Source organism: Dreissena polymorpha, chromosome 16, assembly GCF_020536995.1.
Source record: "Dreissena polymorpha isolate Duluth1 chromosome 16, UMN_Dpol_1.0, whole genome shotgun sequence".
NCBI lineage: Eukaryota > Metazoa > Mollusca > Bivalvia > Myida > Dreissenidae > Dreissena > Dreissena polymorpha.
In genome coordinates this window covers 44,606,893-44,615,616 of record NC_068370.1, presented here as the reverse complement: position 1 = coordinate 44,615,616, position 8,724 = coordinate 44,606,893, and the positions used below count along the sequence as shown (strand labels likewise).

General features: G+C 33.1%; 1 protein-coding gene and 1 pseudogene across 2 annotated transcripts in view; both read right to left on the bottom strand.

Moving 5' to 3' along the window:
- The window catches only part of LOC127862646 (probable dimethyladenosine transferase), a 229,114-nt gene continuing 220,390 nt past the window's right edge, over window positions 1–8,724 (bottom strand). Inside the window, exon 12 of one of the 2 annotated variants that reach the window (XM_052401851.1) lies at window positions 1–128. The gene's annotated coding sequence lies outside the window, so the exon portion shown is untranslated. Of the gene's footprint in view, window positions 159–8,724 lie in introns of both variants that reach the window. The other variant, XM_052401852.1, reaches the window with a different exon arrangement.
- LOC127861795 (probable dimethyladenosine transferase) lies at window positions 78–7,279 on the bottom strand (annotated as a pseudogene).

Genomic DNA, 8,724 nt, shown 5'->3' with positions numbered 1-8,724 from the left:
AAAAACACCATCACTGTGCCGCATTGTCTTTGATACAATTTTCTTCTAGTCCTGTCTGGTTACAGTCTAGCCTGGTTTCACACAACTGTTTTGGTGACCAGTGATAGACAGGGTTTATGATGTTTTTTTCTTGAAGCTTTCTGCAATCTCATGGAGACCTTCTGCAGTGTCATGAGAAATAAAATCCTGCTGAGTTGAAACAGTTCAGCAACCTGAAACACAATAATGGCAAGTTTAAAACCAAGCGCAGAAAACATGACAGGGATACTGCACTTTCTGAGGTTGAAAATGGTTAAAATTCACGAATCTGTTATTTTACTGTATTCAGTATTTTTTAATATTTGGTAATTTATTTGTATTTTTGTTTGTTTGCCTTGTTATGTTTGGTGTGTTTTGTTGAGCCATCTACACATACTTTTTGCTAATGTTCCATAGCTACATTTGCATCATCTCGTAACAAAACACAAATTACAACAATAGCTCATGCAATGATTTTCTAAACATCTCCGATATTTAATGATTAAAACTTATTGTTTATAAATTATGTTTACATTTAAACATAGAAATTTAAGTCAATCACATCCTTAAAAAAAGAAAGAATTTAAAAATAAAGGCCAAAACAAATAGTTAAATGCTGCTCACGCAGCTTGTAAGTTAAAAGTTGTCAGCATTAACAAACAATACATTGACAAATACATCAAAGCACTGTAATATGTAAAGTTAGCACTGTCTCCATATGACATGTGGTGTTTATAAAGGGTTTAGTTTGTCGTGTTTTTGGTGAAAAGACGCAGAATATATATTTTTAAAATAAATATAAGCGATCCCTAAAACTGAAAACCATTTAAAGGATAACTATGCAAACTGATCAAATTCTCCATTTAACTTCATCAAAAGCAACATCTTGATCTATTATTTAAACGGACAAGGTAATACGAGTGCTTAACACAGTCCATCGCACCTAATAACTATATTGACAAAGTGTGTAAACAAAACACAGTGCAAAACTAACATTTACAATGTAAGCACATGATGTTCAACAAAACATACTTAAATAATGTCCACTTTTAACTTAAACCATTGGACACACTTTACCTATTTTAATACATTACATACAGCACTGCAAGTTGTGTGAGTATTTACAATATTGTTCACAGAGCAGTGAACTCTGTAATTCTTTTCCGGCATGTCTAATACTTTAGTAAATCTGAGAAGCATGCATCAGTACACGTGTATGATTGAGCTAAAACACAAACTGGAAAATAAGTTCAAATAAGTAAGAATTTTAGTTTATTGGTCTCTGGAAAATTTCAGAGACTTTTTGTTGCTTTGATTACACAAAACTAGTACGTGTACATATAATCTAAGTATGCAGTCCACACAGGCTAATCTGTGACGACATCTTTGGCTTTTATGGAATCTTCGTTTAAAGGCAGTCTCTTCTAAACAAAAATCCAGTTGAGATGGAAAGTGTCGGTTCCTGATTAGCCTGTGCTGATTTCGCAGGCTAATCTGGGATGACACTTTTCACACATGTAGGAAGCCCAGTTTTCCCAGGACAAGGTCTTATATGATGTGAATGTACTAGAGATGAATGATAAAAAGGCATTCATGCTTTTTAGTACACCAGAGACAAAATTACCGGAAGGAGGCACCTATGGTTTTATTCTTTTTGGAGAAACATATTCTTACAAGGCCATCCGATTCCTAGAAAAACAAATCAAATGCAGGCTTTTATTAACAATTAAAGCCCCAAACTTATTTAACACATTATTTTTTTGATTATGTTTCTCTTTGTTTTAAAAAGTCTTTTGTAATGGACAAATAGCTTCACTAAAATGATATAATATGCGGAAATGAACTGTCCTAAAAAAAAGAAAGTGATACATTAACCGATTACTCATGAATATTATTAAAAGAATTTAAATAAAATGGTCACTTTCATTGATACAGTATATGAGAACAAAGTTATAGTACTAAGTTTGCTTCCTTAATCTGTAAAAACAAAATACACACATAACTAACCTACGAGTTTTCCTCTAAAATAGTTGCCAATAAATAGTTTTAAACATTATGAAAATTTAAAATTGCTTTAAATGATTTTCAATACACATTATTCACATTGAGTCAAACAAATGGCATAAAAAACTTATAATAGGCTTAGTGTTTTTGATGATAAATGTAATATGTTTCCAAATCTTTGTCTAATATAAGTTAACCATTATTGACCAATTGCAGAAAGGTAAACAGCCGTGTAAATTGTGTCAATATAAAAGGCATAATACAGTAAGAAAAATTATGCTCAAAACAAAAACTTGTAGTTATGCCACAGACAATTCTGTATTATTTTAGTAATTGCACAAAAAATCTCGAAACACTGCATAGAATGCCACTGCTGATTTCACAAAAGAAACCCTATTCAAAAGCAATACTTAGAGTCATTGACTTTTTAAGGCATACACTCTTGCGAAAAGCAGGGATTATAACATTAATTCCTATGTGTACTCTTATAAATAAAGAGAACTTGCTTTTTATGGCAATGCCCTGAACAATTATTGGTAATGTTTTCTAGCGAATTTAAGCTGAGGGAAGATTGCATTATGAGACCTCATTTATCTTTGGCAGAACATGCAATAGTTGAACGAGAACTGTATTAATGTATGTGGCAAACCTATCCTTTATTCTGTTGAACGACACTGAGGCAACATGCACTGTATAATTAATGTCTTCTCAGTTCATGTTTTTATTTCTACTTGAAGTGTCCTGAATTGTGTTATTCTCCTGCACTTTTCTGATGACTACATTAAACAGAAATATAGATATTCATTTAATTGGGAATGCTATTATAAACAAGAGTGTTCCCAGCTGTTACAAGCATTACTACTTTGGAAATGGTACAGGACCAATTTAAATTGCACGAAAAATGTCTTGTACGTAAAACAAATGGGGACTGTTTTTTTATTTTATAAGCATAAATAAATATAAACAAATAAAACACGGCAATGCCACAAAACCATGTTTGACATACACTTTCTTAAATTTTAGAAATTGTGCAACATGCAATTACAATCAAGGTCTGCATGTAAGCTAAAAATGAACAGAATTTTAACAAAACAACAACATCCATTTTAGTGTACTGGAAAAGAAATCATAAACCTTACAAGGCACAACTGAAGGAGATTTATTAACTGCTCATATTGGTGTGACAAATTTGTACCTGTAGAGCTTTGAGAATAAGTGCTTTAAATATCCTGTAATGTCATTTCATATACAGAAGAAAAAAACATTTTAGACAACATGTATTGTTTGTTTAGAATTAGTTTTAAAAGTGTTTGCACACATTAAAAAATATATCATGCCTACTGCAAATTTTAGAAGAAGCACAATTACACCAGGGATTAATGAAACTTAGAGGTTATGAACTAGAACAAGCATACCCAGATCTCATGCGCTATTGACAGTTAGAATATTGATGTAATATCAATGGATGTGAATTATTTGATTAATTTGATAGTTATTACATTCGAACTTTTGATAATTATATTGTCCTAAAAATCTGGAGGACCAACGTAAACTTTGCTGAACCGAGGGAAAATGTAGTGGGCTCTGTCCATGGTCCACTGCTTAATGTTGAAAACTTAAGTTGTTAAAAGCTTACCTTCATTAAATGGTCCACTCGGGCCAGTAGCTGTTTGTTCACAAACAGTCGAAAGTACAACTTGTCCCCTGGTTAAGCCACCAGGCGCTGTGCAAACTCTTGTTGAAACATCAGAGCAGCACACCTGTGAGGTGTATACATTGTACATGTACATTACCCAAACATTTTTGAACGGGTATAATATATAGAAACAAAATTAATAATTAACGCAATTCTTATTCTTATTGTCACAAATATATTTGAGCCGCACTTTGGGAAACCAGGCCTTAATGCATGTGCATAAAGTATCGTCTAAGATTAGCCAGTTAAGTCTGCACAGGTTAATAGGGCATTTTCACAATTTTGGGCTACATATTAAAACTCACATACATCACACATCATAAAATATTACAGTCTAGTGTAGTGTCATAAACATTGTTGGGTTTACCTGAAAAAGTGTCTGTTGAGTAGCAGTTTGAAGAAAAAAGGTGAGGATATCTGAAAGTAAAAGATAATTGTTCATACAGCTACGAGTAACTAGTCCAACATAATACAATTAATACGGTCCAATATATACTTGAGCTTATCATGATAGTGATGAATACCCGTTGTTCTAAGAAAAAAATGAGGCGTTACTTTGGCAGTGTTTAACAAAGGATTTTAAAATGGCACACATTCAACTGTTCATCACAAGGTAAAATGTTGCTAGATTAAATTGTGTATATTGTGTAGGTTGAAGAGTGTATGAGTAATTTGTACAACATGTTTGTTTCTAAGGACTGAATGGCTGACAAACAGACACTAATTGAAAATCCACTATATTCCCATCTACTTGTTTGACGGGGAAGGGATACACAAAAAATATTTGTGTGTTTAACTTTCTCAAAAAATGAAGATGAAGACAGAAAGGCAAACTAAGGTAGAGAGTTCATAAAAGTACATTATTTATAACTCCCTTTCTATGACAGTTACCGCTAATGTCCATTTCAAATTGCCTTGGATTATGACAATGCTCCTACCTGGTAGGGCATGTTAGCCCCACAGACATCAAAGAAAGACAGGTCTGTTTTGATAACGTCTCTAACAATTACGTGCAACTTGGACTGATATGGCCTGAAAAAAGAAAAATGCAATAACAGTATTAAATTTACCAATAACAAACCGTATTTCCAGTAACGTAATCGTGTATTTAGGGCTTCCATTATTAACCAGCTTACATTTGTGTGTAGTACACATATCAACTTTTTAAAATCATAAACAGTCTTTTTATGTTTGAGATAAAACATGTTAAATGAAAATAAATTTATTTTAAATTTTAAGTCATCAACTCATAATTTTATCAGTTTCTTCAGCTTTAACCATTTTTAGCAACATCTGAAAGTGAAAGAGAAGTTGAATCAAACATTTGCTTTCCAAAAAATATATTTCATAGTGCAAGGCGGTTGAAGTCAAAATGGCAATTAAAGATCACCAAACATTTACATATTTTCAGCTGTGAAAGTTTGATGGAATTCTGCCCAACAGTAAAAGAACAATGGCAGCGGAAAATGTTTTAGTCTTACAATACTGCAGTCATATGGATATTTAAAGACAGAAGGACAATTTTTTTAAGAGGGGAATATCATTGAGACTATCATTCAAAATATAGTTCTAAGTAAACTTGCATATATTATGTATTCCAACTTACGTGCCCATGACTCGCTTCTGAAGTTCTGCAACAAGTCTGGGGTCTATTTCACAAGCGTTCACCTGAAACAGCATGTGGTATGGTACAAGTCTAGGGTGTATTTCATAAGCATTGATATGAAACAACATTTGAAATGTACAAGTCTGGTGTCTATTTCACAAGCATTCACCTGAAGCAACATTAGAAATTGTACAAGCGTAAGTGAGCAAAATGTTTTTTGTTCAAGCTTTTTGCAGCTGTTGTCATTTACCCTTTTTATTGAGCATTCCCCATACATTGATGGAAATGAAGCAAATTTAAATTCAGAAAAACTATTGTTGTAGTAGTTTTAATGAAAAGTAAATACAGAATACAAGTACATGGGACTGGCAGTTCTAATTATGCTCAATTCTAAATGTAAAGTCTTAAAGGTCACATGTGAATGCCCAATTTAAGGAATGTCTCGCAACTTCATGCCTTATTTCACTCCATATATTGGTCAACATTAAAATCTTACATATTCACTATCAGTTGACTAAAAAATGGTTGGGTGTACAGATTTAATTTCACCTGTTTATTGTGGACTGATCTCAGCTTAAAAGTGTAAATGTACTGTGATCACATCAGTCGGGTCATCATTATCAGTTGAAACATTTCAATATAAACCTTACTGATTTGGCAAGAAATCTAGCAAGCTCCTATGTTATACAACAAATACCAATTCCAGAAAATTTGACAGATTTTCTAATGATTTGAAATTATGAATTTGATTAGCAATCTATCACTTTTGATTACTCTGCAGTAAAGTGACAGTAACAAGGGTATTTGAAGTGAGCAAGAGGTCAAATAAGGGACTTAACAAGGCCTTACGAAGAATAAGAGTTTCCCATTATATAAGACAAACATATGCTTTTTCCAGCCTTGGAGGGAGGTCAAACAAAGAAGGACCACACTAGATCTTTTCAGTGACAGAAGTTTAACATCCGACTGCACCTACCGTCTTCACTTTCTCGAGCAGTTTCTCTGTCATGTTCACCTACCTTCTTTACTTTCTCCAGCAGTTTCACTGTCCTGTTCACCTACCTTCTTTACTTTCTCCAGCAGTTTCACAGTCATGTTTCCGGTACCTGGTCCGATCTCCAGCACAACATCCGTGGGTCTCAGAGCTTCCCTCTCCACCATGCTGTTCACAACTAGCGGGTTCTTCAGGATGTGCTGACCAAACTCCTTGTTGAAGTTGATTCCTAAATAAGTAGCAAGAAGTCTAAATAAGAGCTGTCAAAAGACAGCGCGCTCGACTTTTCGAGTGCTTGACAGTATAACGTTAGCCATCATGGGGAAATTGTTATATTCAATAAGGTCAAGGTAATATAGTCATATTCTAACTGGAAAAGGACCATAATTGAAACATATTGAACGTTTATGTTTTAACGAAGTGGTACAATTTAGACGATCCTGAGTTCAAGTATATTTTCCACAATATATTGAACGTTTGTAAAGATATAAAATAAACTAATAAGATTATATATCAAGTTTGATAGCAAAAGCTTGGGTTGGATGGTTGGACGGTCATTCAAAAATAAAATGATAAAAAAAAATATTTATGTTTATTTTCCATGTTTCAAAAAAAATATTTTTGTGTTTGCGGGGGTGGGGTGGAGTGGGGTAATATTGTGGGGTGTGGTCATTTATTTGATGATATTTCAAAAATAAGGAAAAAAAAGGAAAAACAAATATTGTTTTTTTTGGAGGGGGGATTCTGGGGTGGGGCGAGGGGGGTAGTTTGGGTGGAGTCCATTGTGGTATGTCAGGAAAGTGTTGTTTTGTCAAAGTATCAATCAAATCTGATCCGAAAAAAAGAAGTCATGGCAATTTAAGCAACATTTATTTTTTGACCTTGAGATTAAAGGCCTTTCAAAGGTCAAGTTCAAATTAAATTTGCCAGATACAGTACCCTCATGATAGTTAGAATGCATTTGAAGTTAAAAAGCAAAAGCCTTGATACTTTAGACGTAAAGTGCATCAAAACTCAAAATTTAACAAAATATTCAAAGTTACTATGTCAAAAAAAAGGGCCATTATTCCGTCAAAATGACAACCAGATTTATGCAACTTGTCCTGAACAGTCCCCTTATAATAGTTAGTAAGTTTTGCAACTATGAAAGCAATAGCTTTGATACTTTAGGAATATAGTGGACCTAAACACAAAAATTGACCCAAATTTTCAATTTTCTAAATGTAAAAATTGGCATAACTCTAAAAATAATGCTCACGGAATTATGCACCTTGACCTACACAATTATCTTGTTGCCATAAAGAAGTATTCCAAGTTTGAGTTAATTATCTTTGATAGTATTACAGTTATTTGACTTTATAAAAAAAAACTTTAAACAACGGCGACGCCGACGCCGGGGCGAGTAGTATAGCTCTCATTTTTCTTCGAAAAGTCGAGCTAAAAATGATGTAACTTCAATTTCATTATAATGCATATGTGACATGAAAAAAAATGATAGAATGGTATCAACAAATATATGGATAAGATATATACTAATAGCTGATATTTAAAACCGATATTTTTATTCAATAATTTCAATTCAGCAATTATTTGAAGCATAGAAGCAAAGCAGTGCAAACACCAATGTCGTAGTAGAGTTAAAGAAGACTTGCCATGAGTGCAGTGGGGATCATGTAACATTGCTGATAATAAATCTGGCTAACTTACAATATTTGGTGACTGATATCAGAGATCCCAGGATGCTTGAAATCTTCCAATGAGTGTAATTTTCAGTAACATCAACTAGTCATTATGATGAGTATGCAAAGTTTGCCAATGCATGTGTTTTTTTATCACTTTGAAGTTAGGCTATGTGATTTCGGGACTGTTATAGAGGAAATGTATCAAATCAATGCAGTTGGTAGAACAGCCGGCGTCCATAACAAACCCACATGCGGCCACATGCGCTAAAATATGCATCTTTGTTTTATTTCCCAATCAAGCCCCAAACATATACAAAGCCCTGTGTACTATTACACCCAACATGTAGACAAGGATGTGTAATATCACAAAACAATAACATATCAAAGTAGCTTAAACAGATACATATACAAGATGACCTCATGAAAAAGGCATGCTTTAAACGCTGAAAATATCGATATTTAATTTCCTTAAAAGCTACATAAATAAAAATGAGAACAAACCCAAAATACTTAGTCCACAAAATATTTATTATTTTGACCATAAAAATACATTACAAAAATGTTGATCTACAGAAATTGACATTAACATTTAAATTTACATTCAGTTTCTAATGGAATGTGTATTTCATTAAATCTCTGAAAAGTAGCAATGATAAAATGTATTTGATACTTGAGAACAATGGTTAACGTTTTTGTTAATGAATTTCTCTAGCTATTAAAAACG